Raw genomic sequence first — 20,809 nt, 5'->3', positions numbered from 1 at the left:
GTCTGCAGTGTGTACCTTTGTATACACTTTTGTGGATGTATGTAAAAGCATTCCCAGAAAACTGGAATTGCTAGGTCATAGGTAATACAAACCTTGAGCTTTGCTAGATATTGCCAAACTATGCTAAGAAGTGGCACCAATGTTACCGCCCTACAGTGTAATCACCAATGTATACTCCAACAGTGGCTGAGAGTTCTGATTTCCCTATATCATGACCACCACTTTGTATTGTTAAACTTTTTAAATCTGCGCCAATTTGCAGAAAGTGAAATGGTATGGTTTAGTTCAGAACTGGCCAGGTGAGTGGCTCATGCCTATAATCCCAGCGCTTCCAGAAGCCAAGGCAGAAAGATGGCTTGAGGCCAGGAGTTTGGGACCAGCCTGAGTAGCAGTGAGACTCTCTGTAGAAAAACACTTTTTAAAATAAGCCAGGCGTGGTGGCATGCACCTGTAGTCCCAGCTACTTAGGAGGCTGAGGCGGGAGGATCACTTGAGCCCAGGAGTCTGAGACTGCGATGAGCCATGACTATGCTACTGCACTCCAGTCTGGGTGACAGAGTGAGATTCTGACTCAAAAATATAAATAAACACAATAATAGAAACCTAAGTTAATAATGGCGTTCCCATTGTCATCTGGCATCTAATGTTGCAGATGATAAATACACTATCAGTTTACCTGTCATTCTTTTTTGGCACCTTATTATTCTGTTTTAATATTTTGTCTTTGTCTTTGTCATTGTGCAGCTTACAGTAACATCATTTTGTATTTGTTGTTGTTGTTTTTGAGACAGGGTCTCCATCTGTCACCCAGTCTGGAGTGCAGGAGTGTGATCATAGCTCACTGTAGTCTTGAACTCCTGGTCTCAAGTGGTCCTCCCGATTCAGCCTCCTGTGTAGCTGGGACTATAGTCATGTGACACCACACCCAGCTAACTCTTCAAAAAATTATTTTTGTAGAAACAAGGTCTTGTTATATTGTCCAGGTTAGTCTTGCACTCCTGGTCTCAAGCAGTCCTTCTATCTCAGCCTCCCAAAGTGCTGGGATTATAGGTGGTATTGGTTTTTAAATTAATTCTGTTGCAGACTAAGTATCCTTCCTAAATTATATTCTAAATTATTAACTTTTTAAATGCTGTCTCCTGACTTCTGTTTCCAGCAATTTGGTAAACTTAGTGTGCCCATTCAAGTATAGAACCATTTTTAAATGACAGATAAAAATAGGAAAAACATATATACTTCAAAAAATGTTTTGCAGCTTTCTGGAAAGTAAAGGAAAATAACTACAGGCTGAAAAGCACTAGAAATCATGATTTCATAAGCGCTCAAGCCAGCATGTAACCTGAGAGCACCTGCAGATCCCTGACGGCCCAGCATCTGAGAGTCAAGCAGAGGAAAGGGTCAGAACGAGCTGCCCACAAAAGCCAGGATCTTCCACTGACAATGACATCAGAAGTAGGTGAGTAGAAAAGATACCCACTGAAAAAGACTCTGCCCGTTTTGACCTTGGCTCTGGGTAAATGGAGAGGGGCAAAAAGTCTCTTAATCATTTGTAGCCACAAATATGCATTCACCCAGCTTGGGAGGCAAATCCACAATATTTGTGAGGCACAAAAAGGCCCAAGCTAAAAATCCTCCCTAGAGGAACATCCTTTAATCATAGGCCTCAAACAACTCCAACATATAAAGTTCCAAGGAACATATTCTCACAATCAAAAATCTCTACATGCATGAGGAAACAAGCCACAATGAATGAGAGTTATAAAGAAAGATAAAATGTAAATTCAGACACACGAGGAGTACAGAAATCAAATATAGTGCAGAGGAGAATCCTGAAGAGAAGGTAACATTTGGGTAAAGGCATGAAGAGAGTGAGAGAGTGAGCCATCCAAGTTTCTCAGAAGAGGTGACCTTAGTGGAGAAATTAGAGTTCAAACAGTCTGAGGCAGGAACATGACTGAATGTTCCAGAAACAGCAAGCAATTTGACCTACACTTCTAAAAATATCTTTCTGGATTCTATGTTGAGAATATAGAGGTGAAGGACAAGAGTAAAACCAGGTAAGCCAGATAGATTATGAATTCATGTGAGATATGGTGGGTGAATTAGACCAAGGATGTAAGGGATAAAACTGAAATGTAGACAGATTCTTGAAGGTAGGGTAGACAGGATCCGATGATGGATTGAACGTGGTTGAGAAAGAGAGAGAGAAATCAAAATCACTTCTCACCTACAATGGGAAAGAAGAAAGATAAAGCATGATTGGGAGAAGGGCAGGAGTTTTTTTTCTGAACAGGTTGTGCTCAGATCACCAAATTAGGAAGTTAAATAGACGGTTGGATATATGAATATGGACTTCTGAAGAGAAGACTTAACTGAAAGTTTCATCTAGGGGCTGACATAAAGATGAAGCTAATGAAAAAAAATCTCACATTCAAGAAGAGCAATGCATCTCGAGAAGAATTAAAACTAGGATCTGGGACATCAGGTTTCAGCTCCAGTATGTAAATGGATTGGAACTCATCACTGCCATATACACAATAAGATAAAAAAGTGAAGAAATGGAAAACCAATGACTTTTTTTTTTTTTTAACTCTTCAGAGAATTGATGTTGCAGAGCAAATGGGCACCCTGAAATCCGGAGAGAAAGACAAATACAAAGAATCACAGCCAAGATCAGTTTGCTGGGTTTTTGAAAAGGTAAATAAGATTGACAAATCTTTAGCTAGACTAACTAAAAAAGAAAAAGAGAGAAGACTCAAATAAAAAAATTACAAATGAAAGAGGAGACATTCCAACTAATATCACAAAAATACAAAGTATCATAAAGAAGAACCATAAACAGTTATACAGCAATAAATTGGATTACCTACAAAAAATGGATAAATTTCTAGACACATACAACTTACCAATCATGAAGAAATAGAAAATCTGAACAGCCCAGGCGCGGTGGCTCACACCTGTAATCCCAGCACTTTCAGAGGCCAAGGTGGGCAGATCACGAGGTCGGGAGGTCGGGAGTTCGAGACCATCCTGGCTAACACAGTGAAACCCCATCTCTACTAAAAATACAAAAAATTAGCCAGGCGTGGTGGCAGGTGCCTGTAGTCCCAGCTACTCAGGAGGCTGAGGCAGGAGAAGGGCGTGAACCTCGAAGGCGGAGCATGCAGTGAGCAAAGATTGTGCCACTGCACTCTAGCCAGCATGCCTGGGTGACAGAACAACACTCCATCTCAAAAAAAAAAAAAAAAAAAAAAACCCTGAACATACCAGTAATGAGTAAGGAGATTGAATTGGTGATTAAAAACCTTCCAACGAGTAAAAGCCCGGGACCCATTAGCTTCACTGGTTATTCTACTAAGCATTTACAGGACTAATGCCAATCCTTCTCAAATTCTTCCAAAAAATTCAAGAGGAGGTAATTCTTCCAAACACATTCCATGAGGTCAGCATTACCCTGATATCAAAGCCAGAAAAATACATGACAAAAACAAACAAACAAACAGAGCAATATTCCTAAATGAACATAGATGCAAAAATCTTCAACAAAATACCAGCAAACCAAATTCAACAACACATTAAGAGGATCACACACCATGATCAAGTGGGATTTATCACTGAGATGAAAGGATGGCTCAAAATACATAAATCAATAAATGTGATAAACTGTATTAATAGAATGAATGATAAAAATAATATCGTCATCCCAATAGATGCAGAAAAAGCATTTGACAAAATTCAACATCATTTCATGATTAAAAAAAAAAAGCTTTCAATAAATTAGGTGTAGAAAGAAGGAACCTCAACACCATAAAGGTAATATATATCAAGCCCACAGTTAACACCATATTCAATGATGAAAAGCTGAAAGCTTTTCTTCTAAGATCAAGAACAAGACATGAGTACTTCTATTCAAAGTAGTATTGGAAAGCCTAGTCAGAGCAATTAGGCAAGAAAAAGATATAAAAAGCTTCCCTATTGAAAAGGAAGTAGTATAATTATCTCTGTTTGCAGATGACATGATCTTATGTACAGAAACTGCTAAAGATTCCACCAAAAAGTTGTTAGAATAAGCCAATTCAGCAAAGTTGTAGGATAAAAAAAACAGCATACAAAAATCAATTGTTTCTGTATACTAACAAATAAATAATAAATAATAAAATAAATAAAAATAAAAAGAGATTTGTAGAGTTAATTTTAAAAAAATTATACACTGCCTTCAAGAAACACAGTTAAGACATGGATAGGTTAAAAGTAATGCAAAGGAGAAGGATATTCCATGCTAACATTAAGCAAAGAATGTTGGAGCAGCTATATTAATTTCAGAAAAAACAGATTGCAGAACAAGGAAAATTATTAGATAAATACATTCACGTAATCTGAATAGGCCTATATCTATTAAAGGAATTGAATCAATAATTAACCTGGCATTTAAAAAAAAGCAACAGACTCAGATAGTTTCACTGGTGAGTTCTACCCAGCATTTAAGGAAGAAATGATACTAATTCTCTACAAGCTTTTCCAGATAACAGAAGAGAGAATACTTCTTAACTCATTCTATGAGACCAACTCTATCCTAATATCAAAATCACGTAAACACCGCAAGAAAGAAAATTTATAGACTACCATCTCTCATTAATGTGGTTGCAAAACTCTCAAAAAATATGTTAGAAAAGTGAATTCAACAAAGCATAAAAAGAATCATACACCATGACTAAGTGAGTTATTTCAGATATAGAAGGATGGTTCAGCATTCAAAAATCAGTTAACCTAATCCACCACATCACCAGGCTAAAGAAAAAAGACCATACAATTGTATCAACTGATATAGCAAAAGCATTTGACAAAGTCCAACACCCTTTCATGTCAAAAACTCTCAACAAACTAGGAATAGAGGGGAACTTCCCCAATCCCATTTGGTAAATGCTTTGGAAAGCATTTACCAAAAAACCTACAGCTAACATGATACTTATGGCAAAGAGTTCGCCTCTTATTACTCCCATTCAACATCATACTGGAAGTTGTGGCTGGTGCTATTAAAATAATAATAATAAAAGGAAACACAAGACATAGGAAGGAAGAAACCAAACAATCTTTGTTCAAGGCTGGGATCTATTGAGGTAGAAAATCCCAAATATAGAACACTATTAATAGGCATAAAAGATATTAATTTACAGGAGAATACAATGTAGAAATTTATATCAAAAAATATGAAAAAGTGGTTACTTTCCTAGAAAAATATATTATCAAAATTGACTCAAGAAGGTGGAAAACTGAACCAATAAATAACCATACCCAAACCCCTGAAATAGACACTATACCTTTAATGAACAGATGACTAATGTTTTATTTAAATAATTCCACAAAGAGAAAAAAAATAATGTTTTCCAACTTATCTGTTACCGAAACTGTGTAAGAGTTACTGATAAGAATATCACTATGAACAAGTCTCACTGGTGAGCATAGGTACAATAAAATGCTAGCAATGAAACCCAGCAGATTCATAATATATTTTCTCATTGGAAGAAAAGACATAGTCTATTGACAAAAGTGGGAGGGAGCAGCAAAATACTTGAAACTTAACAAGAAATGTGTATTACCTATGTGAAGAGAACTATAAAGCTTTACTGAAGGTCATAAAAGAAAACTTAAAAAAAAAAGACAAATGTATTATGTTCATAGATAAAAAGTTTGAGTGTAGAAATATCTCAATTTAGTCTGTAAATCTAATGCAATCTCAATAAGGCAAGTTCATTCTCATGTTCATAAGAACGGAAACATGCTTAAGTACAATTTTAAAAATTTGAAAAAATTGTGCAGGAAATTTCACCAACCAGAGAGCAAAATATGAAAATACAGTGATTTTTGCATGAGGTATTAAAAAAAGAATAGGCCGGCTGTGGTGCCTCAGGCCTGTAATCCCTGCATTCTGGGAGGCCGAAGCGGGCAGATCACCTGAGGTCAGGAGTTTGAGACCAGTGTGACCAACATAGTGAAATCCTATCTCTACTAAAAATACAAAAAAAAAAATTAGCTGGGTGTGGTGGCACACACCTGTGATCCCAGCTACTTTGGAGGCTGAGGCAGGAGAATCGCTTGAACCCAGGAAGCAGAGGTTGCAGTGAGCCGAGATCACCACTGCACTCTAGCCTGGAGGCAGAGCAAGACTCCATCTCAAAAACAGATCACTGGAATTGGAGAGTCAAGAAATATTCCATCTAAATTAAAACTTAAATTATCTTAGGTATGATCTTTTACATCAGTCTATAGAGAATAGTCTATTAAATATATGGTACTGTGATATTACCTCATACCAGGAACAAAAATCAACTCCAGAGCAATTAAAAAGCTACACATAAAAAAGATAAAAGCATAGAAATAGTCAAAGAAAGCAAAATATTTTTATAATCTTGGAAAAGGGAGATGGACAATTTTGACCGTATTGTAACAGATCTTTAAAATAAATGACCCTTTAACAAAAAAGGCCAGCAGTAGACTGAGATACAACACAGTATATTTTGCAACATATATAACATACAAAGGATTAATATCCAGAACAAAGTCCCACTACATATCAATAAGGAAACAGAAAGACTATAAACAGGCAATTCACAAATTAATAAATACGGTCAATGTAACACATGCTGTGCTGTGCTCCAGTCCTAAAGAATTTATTCCCCCAGCTGCTGAGGGTGTCCATCCTCTCTGGGAATTGCCGTCGGTAGAAGGGACTCACCTTGCCCAAAGGCATGCCTCCTAGGACTGCCCTCATTCAATGACTGGGGATGCAGGGCTATGCTGGCCTCACCACCATGTTCTAAGTTGGACAACTGGAAAGCACCATTCTAGCTTCAAAGATCACCAAGAAGACAGCTGAGGCCTTAGTTGTGACCGAATGGAAGCCCAATTTCTTCCTCTGCCCAGTCCTGCTTCCTTCCCTCCCAACTTGAGTGTTAATCAAGAGAGCACTTCCTCATAACTTCCTGTACCCTAGTTTCCATCTCTCCGCCCCCTTTCCGGGACCTGACCTGCAACAGTCAGTGGACATTAAAAGATACCTTGCTGGCCAGGGGTGGTGGTTCACACCTGTAATCCTAGCACTTTGGGAGGCCGAGGTGGGTGGATCACGAGGTCAGCAGTTCAAGACCAGCCTGGTCAACATAGTGAAACCCTATCTCTACTAAAAATACAAAAATTAGCCAGGTGTGGTGGCACACTCCTGTAGTCCCAGCTACTTGGGAGACTAAGGCAGGAGAATCACTTGAACCTGGGAGGCAGAGGTTGTGCTGAGCCGAGATCATGCCACTGCACTTCAGCTTGGGCAACAGAGCCAGACTCCGTTTCAAAAAAATAAAGATACTCTGCCCCAGTCCTAGTAAAATCAAAGGTTCTATTTTGCTTATTAGATTGGCAACATTTTCAAAGGCTGATAATATCCATGGTTAGTGAGGGTGTGAGTAAATGATCATTTTCATACACGGTTGGAAAGTAAATTGATAAATCATTTTGGAAAGCAATTTTCCATAGCCTCTCAGCTCCGCCTTTCAGTACCTATCTACAAGAATTACTAATGCATCTGCATAAAAAGACATATATAAAGCAGTTCATTGAAACTTAATTTTTAATAGAGAAAAACTGCAAACAGTACGCATGCTGTTTTATCGTCTGCTCAACATTTCCTGCTTTGGGGAACCACCTCTTTCCATCTTATTATGAGACGGTGAGACTGTTCATCCCAATAGCTCCTTCCTCCATCTGGGTACAGTGGTGAACACAGAACCCAGCCCTGGCAAATCACAGCATCTCATTTCCCTGGACACAGTGATAGGGCCATGGCTGGGCACCTGATCCCAATAGGGCCAATCTTAGAACTGCTGTAGAACTGACAGACGGATACCGGTGCAGAGAAACTTCCTTTGCAGAGTGGTAAAGCCAGGGACTCTCAGTGACTGTCTTCCCTGGGATGTGAAGAAAACTTGTGTGTGACGTGGAAGCAATGCACACAGTGAGGCTGATCAAGAGCTGGGAACGTTGATCTTTAAAGCAATCGTCCAGTCTCTAGATCCAGCAATGTCTGACTCTTCCATTTCAATAAGCCAGCAATTTCCCCAATTTTACAGAAACTAGTTTAAAACAAAGTTCTAAACCTCGCAACCAAAAGAATATTAATGTGATTTGTTGAACATTAAGGGATTAGTTAAATAACTAATATTACCTGTATACTAGAAGTTGGCTTTTTTTTTTTTTCTTCAAGAAAGAGCCAGAGAGTAGTTATTTTAGGGTTTGCAGATCATGTGGTCTATCTCAGCTACTCAGCTCTGCTGCTGAGGTGTGAAAGCAGCTATAGACAATACGTAAATGAATGAACGTAACTGTGTTACTATAAAACTTTATTTGCAAAAGCAGACAGGATTTAACCCTCAGGAAATAGCTTGCTGACGTGTCCTAGACAATGAAATCATGAAGAAGCTTAAACATCATGTCCTTTACAGATAAAAATGTAATGAAGTAATATTTTGCAACATAAACCCATGGTTTTTGTTTTGCTTTGTTTGAGAAAAGGTCTTGCTCTGTCACCCAGGTCAGAGTACAGTGGTGTCATCATGGCTCACTGCTCACTGCACGGCTCACTGCTTACTGCATGGCTCACTGCTCACTGCACGGCTCACGGCACAGGGTCATCAGGGCTCACTACAGCCTCAACTTCGTGGGCTCAAGTGATCCTTTTGAGTAGCTGGGGCTACAGCTATGTGTCACCATACCCGGCTAATTATTTTATTTTTTCTAGAAACAGGGTCTCTATATGTTGCCCAGGCTGGTCTTGAACTCTTGGCCTCAAGCAGTCTTCCTACTTCACCCTCCCGAAATGTTAGGATTACAGGTGTGTGCCACCAGACACAGTCAACCCATGGCTTTTCATCTTAGTGACTCCTTTTAAGCTTTCTGCATCAGAACCTCTGCACTTACAGGTACTTTGCCTGGAATATTCTTCCCACAGGTATCTGCATGACCTGCTCCCTTCCAACTTCAGGCCATTACCCAAATGTCTCCTCCTCAAGACTTTCGCTGGTCATGCTATCTAAACACCTTCCTTACTTTATGTTTCTCCATATTTTCCCCATCAAATATACTACACATTTTTTTACTTTGAAAGCTCCATGAGGACATGTATTTTAATCTGTTTTATTCACTATCACAGTCCTTAAAACAGAGCCTGGCACATAGCAGATGCTCAATAAACATTTGCTAAACGAATGAGTAAAAAAGGTTACATTTATTGGGCACTTACCATGTGCCAGGCACCAATGAAAGTGCTTTCTATTAATCATAATCCTCACAACACCATTTATAGCAGGTGCCACTATTATTTCTATTATTTGATGTGTCCCTAGGTAGTGACAATCCTGAGGCCTAATGCCACACAGAAAGGCCGAAGAGCAGAAAATATGAACCCAGAATCTTTGGCTTTTCCATCCAAAATGGGTTCTTGAAACTCACAGTGAAGATAATAGTCTTGGAAGACAAGGTTTTTCCTTGCAAGATCTGACCTTTTAAAAATAAAAATGAACAAAAGCTTTCTGATGAATACTTGCATGGTCAGTGGTGCCTTTTAGAAGGACAGGTGGGGAACACTCTGGGTGCAGCAGGGAGAGTTTCTGAGAGTTGGACAGTGGCAGAATTGGCCCCGGGTGTGGGCCGGGAGGTGTCCCACATCAGAGCAGACCTAGGCCTTGATTACTAGGTATGTCCCAGGAGGCTGAGCTCCACTGAGAAGAACCAGAGCCGGACCAGAGCATGCAATGTTACTGGCTGATTGAGGTTCCAGAGGAAGGGCTGAGGGCAGCCCAAAGTCCTCATGATCTCTCAGGGAGGCAGAGGCGCTGAGAGGGGAGGGTAGACCCACAGGGAACTGGAGTCAAGCTGAGAAGTTTCCAGAGCACAGGGATCTCGGGAGAAGAGACCATGGGGTGATGGAGGTTACCTGGGGGAATCTGAGGTGATCAACAGGCCAACAACACATCCACAAAGCCACAACACATAAGCCTCCTACCCACATCTCAGATTGCTCCTAGCGAGAAGGGACTTGACTTTCATTAAGTATTTCCTTAATACCGGCTTAGGAAAACTCAGAATTTGACCAAGTTTGTCTAGAAGATGCTTGATCAAGTCCTCTACTGTTCAGCTAGCAACTGAGCTAATAGTGAAATGAAGTACACAAGGGATGAAGAAAATTATAATTTCCTATAGATGAGATTTGTGATAATGAGATTTGTCCTTGTCACTCTGATATGGAAATATCTCGAAGGCACAGTGTTGAGTAAAAAGGCAGCAAGTTGTAGAACAATATGTATGGTATATTTCTGTTTATATAAAAAGCTAACATATGGCGAGGGGTGATTCAGCCTGTCATCCTAGCACCTTGGGAGGCTGAAGTGGGAGGATCCCTTGAGCCAGCCTGGACAACATAGCGAAATGCTGTCTCTATAAAAAATAAAAATTAGCCAGATGTGGTGGTGCATACCAGCTATTCAGGAGGCTGATGTGGGAGGATCACAACCCAGGGGAAAAAATAGTAAACAAACAAAAAAAAGTAAGCATATATTAGTGTACACATATGTGTAAATACATAGAAATGACCCGACCCACTCAGATAAAAACAGAGGGGAAGGGATTGGAGGCAAAGGGAAGGGATCTAGGAAATGGAAAGCAGGAGTGGAGGAGAGGGAAGAGAGATTTTCCCTTTTTAGTCTATGATGCCATTCTGTGCTGTTTGAGCATTCTTTTCTTTCTTTTTTTTTTTTTTTTTAGACAGGGTCTTGCTCTGTCATACAGGCTGGAGTGGCAGTGCCCTGATCACAGCTAACAGCTCACTGTAGCCTCCAACTCCTGGCTCCAGTGATTCTCCCGCCTCAGCCTCCTTAGTAGCTGGAACTATAGGCGCATGCCAGCACACCCAGCTAATTTTTAAATTTTTTTGTAGAGACGGGGTCTCATGATGTTGTCCAGGCTGGTCTCCAATTCTTGGCCATAAGTGATCTTCCAAACTCTACCTTTCAAAGTGTTGAGATTACAGGTGTGAGCACCGCACCACATGCTAATCATGTGCTTCTTCCTCCCTCTAAGCACTTACAGCCCTAACTCTATTGTCTTGCTATAGAAGGTACCATATTGCATTAAAGATGGCTGGTTTATGGCTTTATCTTTGCTACTTAATTATGCGCCCCTCCAGGGCAAGGGACGAGTCTTACCTTTATGCTCAGAATCTTCTAGGACCTCAACACATATGTGATGAATGAATGAGCAAAAATGGTAATAAACTTACCTCTGATTTCAAGTTAGTCCCTGAGTTCCAGTTTATCAAATTTGTAAATACCAGTACTATGACCTACTTAAAATTTGAATTTGAACACTAAAATGGAAAAAGCCTGAGTTAGTAAAGGAAAAACAGGACTCTTCATTGAAAGTTAGTTGTGAAATCAACTCTCTAAGGAGGAGCCATCCCACAGTTAGGTGAAAGCACAAACCAGGGGCATGAATATTGTGAATAATCAAGAGTCCCCTATCTTTAAAATTCAGACCTAGAATTTTATGTAACAAGGATTTCATCCATAACTTCCTTTTAGTGCAACACTCAAATGTTAGCTAGTGCTAAAAGTATGGAAGGGTGTTTTTTTGAAAAGGTGTTTTTCAGAGTCTAAAAAATTCCTCAAGCCCAATTCCATCTCTTCTGAGATTTTATGAGACTTGTGAAACTGACTAGGGCCATGTCTGAGGGTGACAAGATGAGCATAAGATTATTAATTGAAAGTAACCAGCACTTTATATCAAGTACTCAAATCCAAAACTATGAGAACTCAGGAGGCCGGGGCAGGAGAATCGCTTGAATCCAGGAGGCAGAGGTTGCAGTAAGCCGAGATTGAACCATTGCACTCCAACCAGGGCGACAGAGCGAGACTGTCTCAAAAAAAAAAAAGAAAAAAGAAAACTCATGGGGTAGAATTTCATGATGTTTGCACAGGTGACAGGAGAGGGTTCCGTGGGTTTGCAGACTTCTATGTAACTGGGGTAAAACTGGATAGGCTCCCCAAGTTTGGGACCACGGGTGTGGGTGACAGATGGATCTAGGAATGCCTTTGCAGTGGGGACCTCTTGAGTGATTGTTCTGGGTCTGCTTCTGCAGGCTATAACCACAAATTTCAGGAACTGAGAATGGTGAGGAGGAAGTGGAAACAGCCTGGGTAGCACCAGGAATCTCTCTGGGACCTCTTGTTCCTCTCACCTACCTCAATCTTCCTCCTGGGTTGACGAACAGGAACCCCACAGGGTTCATCAACTCATACCCTTAGCGCTGCCAGGAAAGCAAGGCCTTAGTCCCTGGCTAACTCTCAAAACTGTTGTTCTGTGTCTTCCATTTGGTTCTCGAGGGCAGTGGAGACCCCGGGAACTGCCCATCCCTGACCACTGGACACAGCAGCACGAAGAAGACTGTGATCCTTTTCTTACATTGATCTCAAGTTACATTTTTTTAGATGCTTTTCAAATATGCACATCAATTATTTCTCTAGGTTTTCTTCAGTGTAGCATCAGTACAGTGTATACTATATTTTACAATTTAAAACTCCATGAAAGCAGACTTCAGGTGAGATTTCCCTCTAGGTGTCTTCCCATTAAGAGCAGTAGGCACGTAAATCAAGAGTGCCCCTTGATTGCAGGAACGTGGAAAGCACAAATAAGGCCAGGTGCAGTGGCTCATCCCTGGAGCCCCAACACTTTGGGAGGCTGAGACAAGAGCATCGCTTGAACCCAGGAGTTCAAGGCTGCAGTGAGCTAAAAAAGGCATATATGAAGGCATGGCTGAGATCTTCCACTATATACTGCTTTACGCAGAGAAGCTAGTTTGCATTTTCTCCTTGATTCCTGCTTCTGGACTTTTCCTTTGCCCAGGACAAAAGGCTCAAAAATCTTCTGATTCCATTGCTTCTTGGCCTTTTGGCTAAAATCAAGTGTAAAATCTTCTAATTCCTCTGGTCTTGGCATTCAGTGTTGGCTTCAGATCTGAAGGTCACACTAATTTGTCTGGACCTTGCTGATCAACAAAGAATAGAACTTTTCCTCCCCCCAGCCATTTAAAAAACTCTCCTAAGGGCTGGGCATTCTTATTTTTGGAGGCTCCAACCCTTCAGTGCATCAAACATATGAAAATGCATTCACAGTCCACATTTAATTAAACATTTTTGCTGTAAAATACATTAGAAAAGATTTTTATAATTTTGCTCTAAAAATGTTTAGCTATAACTTTTTTTTTTTTTTTTTTTTAGATTCAGAATCTTAATCCACCCAGACTAGAGTGCTACTGATCACAGTTCACTGCAGCCTCAATCTCCCAGGCTCAAGTGATTGATTTTCCCACCTTAGCCTCTAGAGTAGCTGGGACCACAGGCACACACCACCATGCCTGGATAATATATATATATTTTTTTTGTAGAGGCAGGGTCTCCCTATGTTGCCCAGGCTGATCTCTAACTCCTAGGCTCAAGCAATCCTACCACCTCAGCCTCTTAAAGTGCTGGGATTACAGGCATGAGCCATGTCTGGATAATTTTTTTTTTTTTTTTTTTTTTTTGTAGAGGCAGGGTCTCCCTATGTTGCCCAGGCTGGTCTCTAACTCCTAGGCTCAAGCAATCCTACCACCTCAGCCTCTTAAAGTGCTGGGATTACAAGCATGAGCCATGTCTGGATAATTTTTTTTTTTTTTTTTTTGTAGAGGCAGGGTCTCCCTATGTTGCCCAGGCTGGTCTCTAACTCCAAGGCTCAAGCAATCCTACCACCTCAGCCTCTTAAAGTGCTGGGATTACAGGCATGAGCAACCATGTCCAGCAAAACATTTAACTTTTGATTGACTATATACTATCTTTTTTATCAATCATTATGCACGCTTGTAACATAAGAAAAGCTAACTTACAAATTGTTTATGTGTGTAATGACTTTTTAAATACTAAATTCAAATTTAATAAACTTGGCAGTATTATGTTTTGGCAACATTTAGTCAAATGTTATTATTGCTATCACTTTTGCAGTTTTCTTTTGGAATCAAAATTTTTGTTTTCACATCTCAAACTTTTTCTAGGTCCCCGAAAGACTCATAGGCTCTATGCATTGGGAAGACGATGCCCAATAGATAAACAATTTGTAAACTTCCATTTGCATAAGGACTGTTTGTGAACACGGGAGGTTCCCTTTTACCCACATATAGGAAAGTGGTCTGTTTACTACAGGCTTAGTTTGCCATTGCCTCAATCGTACAATGACTATTATAAATGGCAAGGAACAAGTGAAAATGCTTGTCTCTTATTGGAATTGGGTTAGTATGTTAAATGACATTATTGTGTTACTTATTTAACTAGGAAAGACAGTTGCATTAAAAACATTATTATAAAAGTAACACATATGCATCTTACATCATTTGGAAAATGCAGAAATATATTTAAAAAATCATCCATAACCCTAACTGCACCCCTGATATAGCACTGTCAAAAGTATGCTGTGTTGTATTTCAGTGTTTTACATGCACACACATTTTATAATATACTTTTTACTTTTTCAAAATTTTTAATTTTTATTTTGTAAAGATAGGGCCTCACTATGTTGCCCAGGCTAGTCTTGAATTCCTGGCCTCAAGAGATCCTTCCACCATGGCCCCCTAAAGTGCGGAGATTATAGGTGTGAGCCACCGTGCCTGGCCTATTTTATAATATTAAAACCATAGCATATATACAATGTGTATCCTATTTTTTCACTTATATTAATATCATGATTATTTTATGTCATTACACTTTCTGTGAAAGTATCATGTTTATTGGATGCATTATATTCCACCATGTGCTCTCCCAATGTTGAAATTTCCATTTCTATAATAAAGAAACGTTTCACATATATGAAGGTATATATGATCAAGATATAATGTCCTTCACACAGCTTCCTGTCTACCAGCGGGGGAGGCTAGCTCAAGTTCTCATGCTGCTGCTTGGGGAGTGGAGAAGGTGGGGTGGTCTGGGGAATGGTTAGTCTGTGCATTACCCACTTTTTACTCCATATTCTCCCAGTCCAATCTCCCCAAGTCTGGCTAACCAGATAGGTGCCAACTAACTGGTAGATTCCTGGAGTGGCTGCCACTGTGCAGGAAGTCCCAGCCAGCTACAGAAGCCAGAAGAATCATCACCAATATTTAAATTGGAGTAGAAAACCCCAACTGGCTGGTACCAAACCACAGCCAGTCCAGGAAGGGTCTGGATAGGTTAGCCAGACCCCTGAAACTCCCAGACAGCAAGCTGTGCTGCATCATGTCAATAACTTATCCCCCCAAAAGTAGCTCATATGTCACAGTTGAATTTTTGGAGCCCATTTATTGCATTTGTGGCTTACTTATTTTCTTTTGGTGAGATTTGACAGTTTATGCACTTTCAGAATGGTCTTTCAACATAATAATTTTGCAAGACAAAGCTCAGGGTGACATTGTAGAAGACTGAATGGAATTGTCTCACATCTTGCTCTGATCTCTTCATGAAGCAAAGAAAGGCAAATAGCTTCCAAATAGCACTAAGTCAAAAAAGCTACCAGTTTCCTTTTCTCAAGGAAGAATTGGAATTGGAATTATTCAATTAATAGTATTTTTTTTTATTAAAAAGGGTAATATAAAAAAATCAGAGCATCTACCCTATTCAACCTCTACTTTTGGTCTTGTATACCTTAGACAATATTTATACCATACAGTTTTATGATACTAAATAAAGTTGATTACAGTAAATGTAAGCGAAAACAAAACCACAACAATAAGAAGCATAAACAAGTCAGTACTGGGGGCTGTGCACAGTGGTTCATGCCTGTAATCCCATCACTTTGGGAGGCCAAGGGCAGGGATCACTTGAGACCAGCCTGGGCAACATAGCGAGACCTTGTCTCTACAAAAACTATAAAAATTATCTGGGCATGTGGTGTGCACCTGTAGTTCCAGCTATTAGGGAGGCCGGAGGCAAGAGGATCACTTGAGCCCAGGAGATTGAGGTTGCCACGAGCCATGATTATGCCACTGCACTCCAGCCTGGGGCACAGAGTGAGACCCTATCTCAAAAATAAATAAATAAATAAATAAATAAATAAATAAATAAATAAATAAATAAAAAATCCAAGTCAGTATTGTGAACCTTTTAAATCCTCTTGACATGTCCTTCTTTCTTCTTAATGAACTTGGCTGCTGGAGCCTTTCTTCCCTTTGTGATGGGTTTGCTGTCTGGATGAGTAGCATCCCACCAGGCCAAATGCAAAAGGGTGTGGCTGTTGAGGAGGGCATGGCATTCTTCTTGACTGACACAACCGCATACTCTTCTTGAAGTCACACTCCCTTGATCTTCCTTCTCCAGCTATGCCTCTCTTCCAGACCTTTGGCAAATGTTGATGGTTTGGGTTCTTCAACCCTCGACGAGGTAAGCAGCTTGAACCAGGTGGGCTGAACCAAGAACAAGCAGGATGTACACTTTGTCTCATTAGCATGCAAACTCAAAAGGAAAACAGTGATCAAACTGCTAGGTGGCTAAATCTACATGTAGTATCTAGCCCTCAAGTTTAAATATTATGTCCAACCTAATTTCCTAACAAAGTATTTCTGAATGGAACCTTGCACAAAACATTTTCTGGCTATGCAAACTTTACATGTAACTTTGTTATGAGAGATAAAAAATTCCGTTTTCTTTATTCACCAAAATTTCACCACAGGTGCTATGGGAAAGGGAGTATTCAGGGTTCACTGAGAGGCCCTAGAGGCAGGTACACCATGGTCCTTGCCTTCAAAGTTTCTTATTGCCCAAGAAATTACTTATTACATTTCTCTAGATCTCAATTGCCTATCTAATACAATTTGAGAATTGGATTACACATTTTGAGGTCACTTCGTTCTTCTTTCTTTTTCTTTTTTATATTTAGAGGCAGTCTCACTCTGTTGCCCAGGCTGGAGTGCAGTGGCACAATCATAGCTCACTGTAACCTCAAACTCCTGGGCTCAAGCAATCCTCCTGCCTTGGCCTGCCAAAGCTCTGGGATGACAGGCATGGCCTAAGGTCATTTCTGTGACTCTAGAACTCTTGCATCACACATACCTTCCACAGACCACAAAGCTAATGTGAAAGGTTATTGGCAAAATCATTTAATGAGGTAGGAGATGGCTTGATGCCAGGAGTTCAAGGCTGCAATGAGCTGTGATCTTGCCACTGCACTCCAGCCTGGGTGTCAGAGTGAGACCCTGTCTCAAAACAATTAAATTAAATTAACAAATAAATAAATAAATCATTTAATGATGTATTTGTGGATGGCATTGTGTTAGATGCCATTCAAAACATGTGAAATCACCAGAAATTCTGTCCTTTGAAAGGACAAGTCTCCTTATAACTATCTGCAAGTCTCCTCATAACTACCTAAAAATACCACACTACGCCCCGTCCCTCACACTGTGCTATTGGCCTCTGCACCCACCCACATATTGCTGCTTTCCTAAGGAGGAGCCTCTCCTGACAACAGGTATCCATCTCTTCTTCCTCTAGGCTCATTCAGCACTCCGTCATCACTAAGTTCAGTTTTTTGGCAGGTGCAGCAAGCCTGTTGTCTTGCATTATTAATATAAAATTAAGTATAATATAGCTATTATGAAACAAATAAATGCTATGGAAGCACTGAGGTGGAAGGATTAATTTGAATTAGGAGGATCAGGAAAGCATCAGGGAAGAGAGAATTTCTGAGTCTAATTGTTTTCAAGGGCAGGATCCAGTAAAGGAGTTTAGGTTGGGTGGTGGTGAAAAGCAATAATTGATGATGATGGCAAGCCTTCAAGCCTGGTCAATGAAAATTTGTTAAATAAAAAAACTTCCAGCTGGGATAACTGAGTGATATGAATGCCATTTCCAACATAATACAAGAAATAAAGTAACTTGTGGGATGGGGAAAGATGTCAGACTTGGTTTTAAATATATATATATATATTTTGAGATAGGGTCTTGCTCTGTTGCCCAAGCTGGAGTGCAGTGGTGCAGTCACAGCTCACTACAGCCTCAGTGATCCTCCTGCCTCAGCCTCCCAAGTAGCTGGAACCACAGGGTGCATACCACCATGTGCAGCTAGTTTAAAAAATTTTTTTTTGGTAGAGATTAGATCTCACTATGATATCAAGGCTGCTCTTGAATTCCTAGGCTCAAGTGATTCTCCCACCTTGGTGTCCCAAAAGTGCTGGGATTACAGCCATCAGCCACCACGCCCACGCTGGTTTTAGATACTTTTAAAAGATGCCTGTGGACAAATAATGTACAAATGTGCAACCAGGCACTTCTCTGAGGTCAGGGAAGAGTTTATGAGTTACTTGCAAGCACGCTACATTTTCTATTGTGTTGTCTGGTTTACAAAGGGCTTTCATGGCCATTATCTACCATTGGTTTTGATTCTAACAAACATCCTATAAAGTAGGTAGGGCAGGATTATATTACTATGTTCAAAATAGTTCCTAAAGTGACATTTGTGTCTGATGATACCTATTGTTAACATAAAGAACCTGAGGCTGGGAGAGGGTAAGTGATGTGCTCAAGTAAATGGGAGAGCTACAGCTCAGTCCCGTCTTATCTCACTAAAAATTTAGGTTTTGGGTTTTTTTTAAAACCACTAAGAGTACTGATGGTTGATGCTGGAGAAGCAGATATCATTTTCGATGAAAGCAAGCAGGAAATTACTACGAGGGGACTTTGGGGGTAAACTTGTGTTTACAAAACTGTCAAAGAAAGAATAGGAGCAAATGAAGGTGATCACATGACCTCCCCTCAACCCCTGAGGAGGCTCAAGATCCTAAAGGGATAATGGTCTGTCATCCTTCATCTCCCGGATAGGACCAAGCAGTCTGCCAAGGGCACAGAAGGTATCTACTATATTTGAGTGGAGTGATAATGACAACAGACAACATACAGCAGGTCCTCAAATAATGTCATTTTGTTCAACGTTGTTTTGTTATAATGTTAATGAGAAAAGAAATGGATTTCGGGCCAGGACCATTGTTTGTAGTTGCAGGTTCTCCCTGTGTCTGCAAGAGTTTTCTTTGGGTACCCTAGTTTCCTCTTACATCTTAAAGACATGCATGTTCAGTTCATAGGCTTGTCTACATGGTATCAGTAGTTTTCTTTCTTTCTTTCTTTCTTTTTCTTTTAAGAGATGGGATCTCCATCTATCACCCAAGCTATAGTGTAGTGGCATGATCCCAGCTCACTGCAGCCTCTAACTCCTGGACTCAAGCAATCCACCTACCTCAGCCTCCTGAATAGCTGAGACTACAGGTGCATACCACCATGTCTGGTTAATTTTTGTATTTATGGTAGAGATGGGATTTCACCATATTGCTCAGGCTGGTCTCCAACTCCTGGGTTCAAGCAGTCCACCTGCCTCATGCCTCCCAAAGTGCTGAGACTACAGGCATGAACCACTGCCCCCTTCCTAAATGGTCCCAGTTTAAGTGAGAATAGGGGTATGTGTGTGTGGGTGGGTGTGTCTTACAATAGAATGGCATTCTATCAAGGGATGGTTCCCATCTTTTGCCCAAGCTGAGTTGCTGGGATAGGCTCCCAGTGTCTGTGAGAACTGGAATAAATGAGTTGGAAAAATGAATAAATTCATGAAACAAATGACTGTAAAATAAAAATATGTAAGTGTACATTAATCATAAAAATGCATGACAATAAACAAGATAGGAGAGCACTCAGCTACCATATTTGTGATTGTTTTTGAACCTCATGGTAGCAGCAGGTCCTCCCAACAACTTTTGCTCTGCAAACACTTATTCCTTGATTTAACCCAGCACCACAGCAACCATCGCTCACTGACTCACCAGAAATTTGGCAAACCATTATCTTGTTTTTATCAATCTTTTAAAAATGTAGGTGGGCCGAGTGCAGTGGCAGGTGCCTGTATTCCCAGCACTTTAGGCTGAGGTGGGCAGATCCCTGAAGTCCAGGAGTTCAAGACCAGCCTGGGCAGCACAGTGAAAACCCATCTCTACCAAAAATACAAAAAGTTTATCCAGGCTTGGTGGTGCGCACCTGTAGTCCCAACTACTGGGGAGTCTGAGGTGGCAGAATCACCTGAGTCTGGCGAAGTGGAGCCTGCAGTGAGCTGTGATTGCACCACTGCACCCCCAGCCTGGGTGACACAGCGAGACCCTATCTCAAGGGAAAAAATAAAAATAAAAAAGAGGTATAGCTCACATTTATTTTAATGTTTAATATTAGAAGTGTTCTGAGTCTTTACTTCGAAGTTCGGTGATGTTTTTGTGACCAGAAATAAAGCTGTAGGAATTTAACTGTTTTTTATGTCAGCCTATGGCAAATTTGGTTTTGTTATATGGTGTTTTGCTTAAGGTGACAGTTTCCAAGAACCTATTCAGTGAGGACTGGAGGGCTGTGTCAGAGTAAATGCATAGCACAGAATGACGACTGCAGGGACGATATGGGGGCAGCAGGGTTTTAGACATACTTGGAATGGCAGCTTCCTGAGGTAGGCCAGGTATTCTCAGCATAACAAGGGCTACATTTAGGTGTATCTGGAGGAAGACGGTGAAGATTTCCATGGACAGTCAGTGCACTGGAAAACAGGCAGGGATGGCAAGGACCATAGTGATGGATCGGAAGAAGGTGCACTTTAGGGCATGATTCTCCTGGTTAAGCCAATGGCTCTCGATGAGGGTCCCAGGGTCCTGCCCCGGGCACGGAGTCGGTTGGCAGTGACAGCCCAGCCT

This window comes from Trachypithecus francoisi, unplaced genomic scaffold (genome assembly GCF_009764315.1).
Source record: "Trachypithecus francoisi isolate TF-2019V2 unplaced genomic scaffold, Tfra_2.0 Lachesis_group9, whole genome shotgun sequence".
Classification (NCBI taxonomy): domain Eukaryota; kingdom Metazoa; phylum Chordata; class Mammalia; order Primates; family Cercopithecidae; genus Trachypithecus; species Trachypithecus francoisi.
The sequence above is the reverse complement of the archived record's forward strand: the minus strand, read 5'-3'. Positions refer to the sequence as shown.